Below are 10,480 nucleotides of genomic sequence, written 5' to 3'. Positions count from 1 at the left end.
TATGTCATCTGCACACAACATCACTCGTGACTCTTATGTCAGATAATACGGAGGGTTGGTTGAGCAAAGGTTGGATAACCAAGATTCTCCTGTATTTTGTGCTCAATCCAAAGATATGCTTGAGAATATAAGAATGGCCATACCAGGTCAGACCAAAGATCCATCTAGCCCAGTATCCTGTCTTCTTACAGTGACCAACGACAGATGCCTCAGAGAGAGCGAACGGAACAGGTAATCAGATGATCCCTCTCCTATGATCCATTCCCAGCCTCTGACAAACAGAGGCTAGGGACACCATTCCTACCCATGCTGGCTAATAGCCACTGATGGAAACAACCTCCAAGAATTTATGCAGTTCTTTTTTGAACTCTTTACATATATATTTTGCATTAATTTAAAAAATAAATTTAAAGTTAATAAAATAAATAAACCGACTGATTTAAGGCTGAGAATTTATAGGCTTATCTACTGTTAGACCGACAGCAGCATAAAGTATTGAGCTCTGGGGCCAGTTTGTAAACTAAGCTGAAATCTCTCTCACATGGAGTTTTCGTCACCTCACTGCTGCCATCACCTCATTCAGTGTGTATCTGATGCCAATAGAAAAGTGCATAAGGAAATATGTATCAGAGGGGTAGCTGTGTTATTCTGGATCTGTGGCAGCAACGAAGGGTCCTGTGGCACCTTATAGACTAACAGAAAAGTTTAGAGCATGAGCTTTCATGAGTATCTGAAGAAGTGAGCTAACTCACGAAAGCTCATGCTCTAAACTTTTCTGTTAGTCTATAAGGTGCCACAGGACCCTTCGTTGCTGCTGAGGAAATATGATGTATCATGTTTTCAGCTGCATTCACTGAACAAAATTAGACAGAACGTGGCTGTGATCTGCATGCTGAAGTCATCTGTCCAGGCTATTGAATCTGTTCAATCTATTGATAAATCTGGATGTCGGAATTGGTATAATTAAATTTCACAGTTTACTCTGAAAGGAAATTTGGTCAACTGTATTGTGATGAATTTACTTGGGCCACCTGGTGGATTCTAGCTGAAAATGCATTCACAATGAATTAAAGTTTTCAGACATTTCTTAAAGGATGACTATGCTGCTGTCATGTCTAGCTAATACGAAGGTTTTCAACCAACGTAATGGAAGATTTCCTGATAATAAGGAAGGTATCCGACATTACGTGACTTTGGTAATTATCTCTAACATTCCTTTATCTCTGCATCGCTGTAGAATATCTACCTAGAGTCCCCCCACCCCTCAAACCCAAGCTGTCACTGCAGAGGTCCTTCAAAATGATTGACAGGCTTTGGAATAGTAGTTAATTTAACCTCACAATTGTCTTGAAAGATAGGGCAGAGCTATTTCCCTTTTTTACAGATTCACACCGTAATACATGGGAGTAAAGATGCAGGCACCCAAGGGCAGCAGGGAACATGGCCCATGACACTTAACTAGTGGTGCCAAGGGGACCAGTTCCTGAGAATTTCAAAGCGCAAGAGTTGGGGATCAATACCAGCTTACCTGACTGGTCCAAATGCAGTAGAGCTGGTCTGGATGGCAAAGGTCTGTTAAGGGCAGCATAAAGTTTTATTAGTTCTGTGGGACCCACCAGATAGCTCATACTGCACCTAGAATGCCTCTGGCAGAACATAAGCATGGCAATCCTGGGTCACACCAGTGGTCCTTCTAGCCCCGTAGCCAGTCTTCAGACAGTGGCCAATGTCACATGCTTCAGAGACAATAAACAGACAAGGGCAATTTATCAAATGATCCATCTTCTATTATCCAGAAACAGCTACTGGCAGCCAAATGTTTTGGGTATGGTATAGTTTACCTTGTTCCCGGGCTTTGGGCCTCTATTCAGTCCATTGGCCTCACAGCGAGGATGCCGTTGCCCTTCTTGGGACCAGGGGGATAGTGGTCTGGGGGGAACCTAGGCCCCTCCCACTCTTTCCAGGTTCTGGTCCAGGGACCCTGTGTGCCTGCTAACAGTGGGGAAGGGCTTCTCTCACCCTGGACACCACAGCTCTTCTCCCTGGGCCACTTCCCCAGATGATCCCGCTCATAACTCCTCCAGATAGCGGCAGCAGCAGCAGCACGTCCCCCCTCCTGGATCGGCTCCCTCCTGGGAATCACCTCTTTCCAGCCTCATGTCAAATCTCCAGGCCACCTGGACAGGGGCCCCAGTCCAACGCTGCTGAAAACTCCTCCTCTTCTCTGCTGTTATTAGAAAACAGCTGTTGCTTCTGTCCATTCACTTCCAATGCTCTCCTCAATCACCTCTCACGCTCCCCACGGGACCTGGGCGGGAAAGGGTTTGTAAAGGTAGCCCTGAGTGGGATCAGCTGGCCTTAATTGATTTAGGGCAGCCTATTCCTCAGCTGCTCCCACTCTGATTGTCAGCTCCCAATCTGTCCTGTTTTTACTCTTGTCTTTCCTCCCCTGGACTCACCCTGATATATGGGGTATACAGGTTGTGCAATAACCTCACCAATCTTCATGGTGAATAGCCATTGATAGAGCTATTCTCCATAAGCTCGCCCAGTTATTTTAGGAACCCAGTTATGCTTTTGGCCTTCACGCCATCCCTTGACTAGGAGTTCTGTAAGTTTAGTGTGCGTTGTGTAAAGCAGCATTTCCTCATGTCTGTTTTAAACTTGCTGCCTATTAATTTCATTGAGTAATCCATTGGTTCTTGTATGATGTGAAAAAGTAACTAACGCTTCCTTATTTGTTTTCTCCACCACAATCATGTTTCTATACGTATTTAAGATATCTTATCTTAGTCACCTCTTTTGCACCTGCAACAGTCCCACTCTTTTCAGTCTCTCTTCGTATGGAAGCTGTTCCGCATGCCTAATGCCTTTTGTCCCTTTTCTTCACACCTTTTCCAGTTCTAAGATATCTATTATCAAATGGGGAGATCAGAACCGCATGCAGTACGCAAAGTCTGGCAATAATACTGAGGGTATTTTTTATATACACATATACATGTAGGGGAATTATGGTAATTTCTGTATTCTCATCTATCCCTTTCCTAACGGTTCCCACCATTCATTTTGCTTTTCTGAGTGCTAGTGGACATTAAGCATGTGTTTGCAGAGAACTACTCACAACGACTCCAAGATGTCTTTCTTGAGCGGTAACTGCTCCGTTAGAACTCATTTGCTATGTATAGGTAGGATTGCTTTTCTTCCACAATTCGCATTACCGTATTTGAACTTTCAAAAAAAAGGACACTCCTGAGAGGGAGTGTATCTGTATCAGTATCTACCACTCATGTATTAATGTGTTATATATAACACATTCTTACAGCGTGGGTTGGTACAGACTACTTTACTTCAGATTTATCAACATCCAATTTCATATTGCATTTTGTCACCCAGTCATCCCATATAGTGAAATTCCTTTGTAAATCTTTGCAGACAGCTTTGGATATACTAATTTGAGTAATTTGAACAAACTTTACCACCTCATTGTTGACATGTTTTCCCTCGTTTGAAAATATGTTGAATAGCACTTCATTTCAACAAAACAATATATGCTGGATCATCTGAGGCTGCTTTTAACACACCTGGGCTGTCTTCAAAGGGGGCATGGTAATCAGCCTAAGCAGAGTATACTAATGAAGTGCTGCGATGAATATGCAGCACCTCATTAGGCCAATTCTCCCTGTGGCAACTTTGAAGTTGCAAACTTTGAAGTGCTGGCTTGCTGTGTAGCCATGGGCACTTCAAAGTACCTGCACAACTTCGAAATTCCCTTTTTCCCCAGAAGGGGGCTAGTGTAGACACAGCCTGAAGTATCACGTCCAGTTCTGGTCCCTCAGTATAAAAAGGATGTGGATGCATTGGAGAGGGTCCAACAGAGGGCAATGAAAAAGATTAGGGGCCTGGAGCATATGACCTATGAGAAGAGGTTGAGGGATTTGGGCTTTATTAGTTTGCAAAAGAGAAGACTGAGGGGAGATTTGAGAGCAGCCTTCAACTTCCTGAAGTGGGGCTCTAAAGAGGACGGAAAGAGGCTATTCTCAGTAGTGACGGATTGCAGAACAAGGGACAATGGTCTAAAATTAAAGTGGGTGACTTCTCGGTTGGATATTAGGAAAAACTATTTCATTAGGAGGGTGGTGAAGCACTGGAACGCATTATTCAGCGAGGTGGTAGAATCTCCATCCCTAGAGGTTTTTAAGTCCCAGCTTGACAAAGTCCTGGCTGGGATGATTAAGTTAGGGTTGATCCTCCTTTGGGCAGGGGCTGGACTTGATGACGTCCTGAGGTCCCTTCCAGCCCTAGGATTCTGTGATAATAAAATACAAAATACTGTGTTGTTTTTCAACTCAAAATATTTGAAAATGTACAAAAAAATCCACAAATGTTTAAAAAGGTTTCAATTAGTGTTCTATCGTTTAACAGAGCAATTAAAACTGATTAATTAAAAATAATTTTTAAAATCATGATTAATTTGAGTAAAATCACCCGAGTTAACTGCAATTAATAGACAGCCCTAGTATTAGACTGTGATTAATAGACAGCCCTAGTAATCAGACTGTAGGATTCATTACCACATTATGTCATATAGGCCAACAATTTAGCAAGATTCAAAAGGAGCCAGAACATTTAAACAGAGAAGAAAAATATATAGATTTCTCATAATTCCTGATAAACATTTTGGAAGAGACATTAAATGTCACACCTCAGTTCTTATGCCAATATTTACCTATTAGCAATCAGGGTACGATGCAGTGTGGAGGAGGCACATTATCTCACATCACCCTACTGTGAGATTTTTACACCTTCCTGTGATTCATTAGGCACTGATCACTCTCAGAGATGGGCTCTGTCCAGTCTGATCCTGTCTGGTAGTTCTTAGATGCCTGTGTTGTGGACTAATTATTATGCTCTGTAGAATGGGGAGAATACGTAGGGTGAAACAAATGTGAGTCTTCTCCAACAGTAGACAAATGAGTTACAAGTATAACTGAACACTTTTAGTTAAAAGACTGCTGATGAAAATTAAGCACATTGGTCATAAATTTACACCCTTAAGTGAACTTATTCACTATAGTGCCAGCTACAACATACTGACTTTTCACCTACATTCCTCAATCACCTGAAGAGTCAGAGTGAGAGAGAGCTGTGTAGGAAGGGGGAAGTTTCTTTAGGCAGAAAGAAAACACAGATAATTGCATTGTTAAAAAAGTGCTAAATCCCATTTCTCAGGGAGTGGACTCCCATGGTGCCAACTCTACTAGCTTTATGATGAATTTCACAGTATGGAGGGATAGGCTTCAAAGCAATGTAGGCCTGTTGATCCTGAGCAACCGCAAGCCTAACTTTAAAGCACCAGGAAAATCACTGGGACTTGCGAAGCTAGAGTTGAGTGCCTAAGATCCTCACACAATGAACAGGGCTTTTGAGACTGGGGTTTACGGAAGCCAGAATGATAGACAGATTCCTGCCTAAACTGGCCAGTGGGAGATGTCAGGAAGAAATGTGCTTCCTAAGCCCAAACACCCTTTCAGGGAGATAGGCTCCTCAATCCAGTCTGCAGGGAGATGATTTTCTCAATTTAGGATTCCCAGAAAGAGAGGACAGTTGAGAAGAGGTCTTCCCTCATGTCTGTTAGGCCAATGGTTACATTACTCAGATGAGAGGTGTGCCATCTCCAGTTCAAATCCCCGTGTCATCTGAGATGGAGAAGGGATTGGAGATTTGCCACCTCTCTGGTGATGGTTTGTCACTGGGGTGTGGGGTATTCTGAGGTGGGATTCCCTCTCTCTGTTGTTGACAATGGTTTAGTATAAATCTATTAATGGAAATATGCTGTTCCCCTTTTTTGTAGAGTTTCATCCCTGATTATGAAAGTAACACATTTCTTACACATAGTGTATTATCACAGTCTATCTCCCTCCCCGCTTTGGGGATGCTGCTGCAATAAAACACTGCCTTTAAGAAATGTAAGTGTTGCTTGGAGTGCACTGGAGGTTCAGGTGGCAGGGAGTTGGGGTGTGGAACACTTTCCTTCTAAGACTTTTCATGCATAAGTGGAGTGAATTTTGTCTTGTGCACCAATACTGAGGTTGTGTGCGCTTGTTTAGATGCGTGCTACCATGGCACTGCACCCATCAGTTAACAGAGGTATTTTTAAAGCAGCTGTGCATGCCCCCTGAAGGAAGCAAGGAGACTCAGCCCATTCACGCACACAAGAAGGAGCACAGTTCCCCTCCCCCCACCCACACACAGAGGGAAGCAGGGGAAACCAGGCACATAAGCACAACTTATATGAATTCCATCTCGGTTGCATTTCCATAGTTTATTAATAAGAAAGTCACGTGAGACTTTATCAAATGCTTTATGAAAGCATATATTTTGCTATGTTTATGTTTTTCTGTGTGCATGTATGTGTATGTAAAGTTAAATATTCAGTAATTCCAGACCTAGCAGAGCTCCCCATAGGGCTCCTTGTGATACTGCCTCCGAGTCAGACAGTTATGTATATATTACTTTAACGAAACCTTGCATTGTGGGTTTTAGAGTTGCTGTTCAAGGTCATTTTTTGTTATGCTGGTACTTTTAAGAGGTAAAAGAAACATGTCAGGATTATGATAAATGGACCATATGTTTGATTTATATGGTGTAGTGGTAAAAACAATGACTCAGTAACTCACACTTTCCTGGTACAGATTTAGGCAAGAGGGAAATTTTTCCAAGTCCTGGTACTTCCAGGTGCCTATGGTGAATCTGACCCTTGCTTTGTCAATTGGAAGGGGAGTCTGAAAGTTAAAATTGCATTATAATTTATTTAATGTTTGATCCAAAGCACCAATTAAATATAAGCAGAAGGACATTGTACAGTAAACTCTTCCATATCTGGCAGCCTTGGCACCTGGAGGTTGCCAAACATTCAAATATTCTGGGTAATGGAGAGGACCCGTTTGCCAGCTGGGGTCTGCACTATACCAAAGCTCCCCTCCCCGAAGCCCTAGGCAGCCCAGCCTCCATCAGCACAGCCTGTTCCCAGAGGCTCAGGCCCTGTCCTGTGCTGCCATGCTGGGGAGTGGGAGAAGGTAGGGGCTGGGACAGACTGGATGGGGGATGCTCCAGCTATCCATCTCTGCTGGGATTAAGGAACTCCCAGCAGCACAGCTCCCCTGGAAGTGGAGTCCCAGGCGCTAGGAATAGTGCCTGGTGGCAGTGCCCATTATCTAGGAGTACTGGTTAAATGAATACCTGTTAAGAGATTTTACTGTAATAAGATCTAATTTAAAAACCAAATAGTAGATCAATTAGTAGTAACAATGAGATTACAAGAAGAGATATCAAATCCAAAGAAGGAAAATTAAAAAGAAGGAAGAGTGGAGATTTTACCAGCAGAAAATATCAGAGAAACTAAAAAAGGGGAAGGTAGTTACACAGGGTTTAAAATATTTAGAAAGAGCTTCAGAAGACTGGATCGTGGCAAGAGAAAAGTCAGACAATGGGTGAGAGCCCAGAAACTGGCAAGTGTTAGGAAGCTCTGACTACGGGAGAAATTTGCCAAACCAAGCAACATTATGAAGGCAGAGGCATGGCCTTCTGCATTTTGAAGTAATGATTTGTACTCCTACAGTCAAAAAAGAGGACTATCTATAACAAATGGGACACAACAAAACAGCAGAAATGTAGCACAACAAATGGGATGATTTTTACATTTTCGGCTTCATTTATTTTGTGGGCTATGAAAACAATCCTCGGCACTGGGTGCTGCATACTCATTAAAATAATTAATTTCTATCAAATGTCATCAAAAGATTCACTGAAATCCATGCAGTCAGGCAGTTTCTTTTTTATAGCAGATATATTTGATATTTAAAAAACTTGATAAGATGGAATCTCTCCTTTTGAAAGCTGATGAATAACGGTGTCTGTCGTGTCACTTCTCACTTTGCACGAGGATATTGTGATCATGACTTCTGTTTTTGCATGAATTAATCCCGTGTGGTCAATGTTTCATCACTAATGATACACTAGAAAAAAAGCTTCTCTCTGAATCTATAGCCTTGTCAGCAATAAGGAAGACTATTTATCCAGCCATATTGTTACCCATAGATAAATATTTGCAGTAGATTAAATGGCTCACCACACTAATTTGAACTTTGTGAATGGCACCCAGTTTTGATTGATTATCCATACTGTTTGTGTGAGAAAACTACAGTATGTCCTGATGTGAAAGGCTCTCCATTCATCCTCCTGTTTCTCACTCTGAAAAAGGGTGATCTTAAGTAATTCTGTACAAGGCGTGTGATGTTCAGGAGGAGAATACAGTGTTTGACAATGGAATTTACTCTCTTATTCACTGGGATTTACATGGGTGTAGCCTCTGAGGGGCTTCACTCCTCCTGTCAGTTTTGGGCCAGGTAGCGGGGGGCAACTGAGCTATGGTATTTGGGTCAGTGTGCCCACCAGTGTCACCGCACTCTTTTCTCAGGAGTTACTGAATTAATTAACTTCTTGGTATGTTTTAGCAAACAGAACTGCACTTAGATCCTAACATTGTCATGTCCAAACTGGCTTTCTTGTAAGAGGTCTATTCTAAACTTCTCCCTACAGGGAGGTCAAGTTGTCTGCCAATCACAGATTCCACTCTTCTCCATGGAATTAAAGCATGTTCAGGATGGGGAAGTACATGGTTGTAAGCTCTTCTTTATATGTCCCTCACTGTAGCTTTAGAAAGCCTCATTTCTCTGCATCAGTTTTTCCACTATCTTATTTTACTGAACCTCTACAGTGTGGGGCTTGAACTTCAATCTGATTGTATTTATGAAGAATTTTGGGCTAAATTATCAAATATTACAAAAAATGACCCAAATCACATTGGTGTTACAGTAGGTAATGAATAGGTATGAGCGAACGAGAATTGGTCATTAAGCATTTCAAAGAGTTAACAATATCAAACAAATCAAGTAGTCTGGCAATAACAGCATACAAATGATTTCTTAGCAGATGAAGGAAAGTGGAGAGGAGCCATGTCACCGGGAAAGATCACTATGATTGCCAGTATTTTTAAAATATATGGAATAGTGGTGTAATTAATGAGAATTATTTCAATAGACTGTATGACCCAGGTGTTAATAAACCACATTTCTAGAACTGACAGACAATCATGTAGTAAAATAAATGTTCTAGGAAGATGACAGATGGAATATTCAGGCATTCTATCATAGAATTTTCCACTAACCAAAAGGTCATTGCTGGATAGTGAAGACCAAACAAAGCTTTCATTGACAAGGATATGAGACACATTTCAATTCATGAGGGAGGAAACAGAGGCTGGAAGATTTCATGACCTTTAACAAGCATGCAAATGTCCTTTTACAGCTGTTTGAAGAATTTAGTGGGAATATAGCCATAGTAAATTGCCTCCACCAAACTTCTTCACAAATAACCTTGGTTTTTCAATCAAATTTTGAGTTTGAGTATAACCCACAAACCTCCTTGTGCAGGTCACTGTCACATGTAGTGGCACATAGACCACTTATAAAGAGTGAGCTCTCCCTATAGCATTAGCTGCGAGGCAGCATGCATTCATTGCAAATTGCATTAAGCTTCAGAGGTCCCAGGTCTGAGTCTGCCTGTGGGTGGTTATACTAAGCATTTTGCAGTTAAAAATTTCGTCTTTCTAAAATCCCCATAATCAGTCAGAATGGGAGACAACCACCATCTTTCCTTAATCCATTGCCACAACGTTTAAGGCATCACTCCTATAAAAATGATTAGATCTAAACATTTCTTATAATTGATGTGCCATTATTCAGGTCAATCTCACATGGAAAAAGTTTCCCACATGGAAGGTTGTTAAACCCAAGAAGGTTCCATGACAAAGAAGTTAAAAATTCAGCATCCATGGGTGGTATTACACTTGTGATGCACACATACCGCACCAGCTGAGTATATACGCGCCTGTTTTCAAAACTAGATGACACAAAGGCACTTCCTATTTCCAGTGGCTGTGACGTGTACATTTTTCTTATTGACACAGTCAGAGATGTCTGCCTAACAAGATTAACTGCACACTTGGATTTAAGAAGAATTTACCATTATCTGGACTTGAGAAGCACTCTGTGGCCGTGGCCAGACTACCCCTCCCTTTCAGAAGGGGCATGTTAATGAGAGATTTTGGAAGACTGTAATGAGGCGCTGACATGAATATGCAGCTCCTGACTAGCATAATCGTGGCTGCGTACAATATGAAAGTGCTGCTTTCCGACTGCATGTCACCCGTGTAGCTGGGGGCCTTTTGAAAGGACCCCTGATTTTGAAAATCCCTTCTCCCTAAGGGTCTTTGGAAATCAGGGGGTCCTTTTGAAAGGCCCCTGGCTATACAGAAGGCGTGTGTTCCAAAAGTGGCACTTTCAAATCATGTGTGGCTGCCATTACACTAACGAGGTGCTGCATATTCACATCAGCACCTCATTAGCATGTTCTGAAATCC

At 41.9% G+C, this 10,480-nt stretch overlaps 1 long non-coding RNA gene across 2 annotated transcripts in view; it reads right to left on the bottom strand.

Moving 5' to 3' along the window:
* Positions 1 to 2,572: 2,572 nt before the first annotated feature.
* Positions 2,573 to 10,480, bottom strand: part of LOC142002036 (uncharacterized) — a 228,587-nt gene continuing 220,679 nt past the window's right edge. The window contains exons 7-9 of one of the 2 annotated variants that reach the window (XR_012642605.1): positions 6,678 to 6,782; positions 4,727 to 4,909; positions 2,573 to 4,306 (exon numbers count right to left, since the gene is read on the bottom strand). This is a non-coding gene — a long non-coding RNA (uncharacterized LOC142002036). The remainder of the gene's footprint in view (positions 4,307 to 4,726; positions 4,910 to 6,677; positions 6,783 to 10,480) is intronic. The other variant, XR_012642606.1, reaches the window with a different exon arrangement.

The sequence above is a fragment of the Carettochelys insculpta genome, chromosome 26 (genome assembly GCF_033958435.1).
Source record: "Carettochelys insculpta isolate YL-2023 chromosome 26, ASM3395843v1, whole genome shotgun sequence".
Classification (NCBI taxonomy): Eukaryota; Metazoa; Chordata; order Testudines; family Carettochelyidae; genus Carettochelys; species Carettochelys insculpta.
Note: the sequence above shows the minus strand (reverse complement) of the source record. Positions and strands in the feature narration are given on the sequence as shown.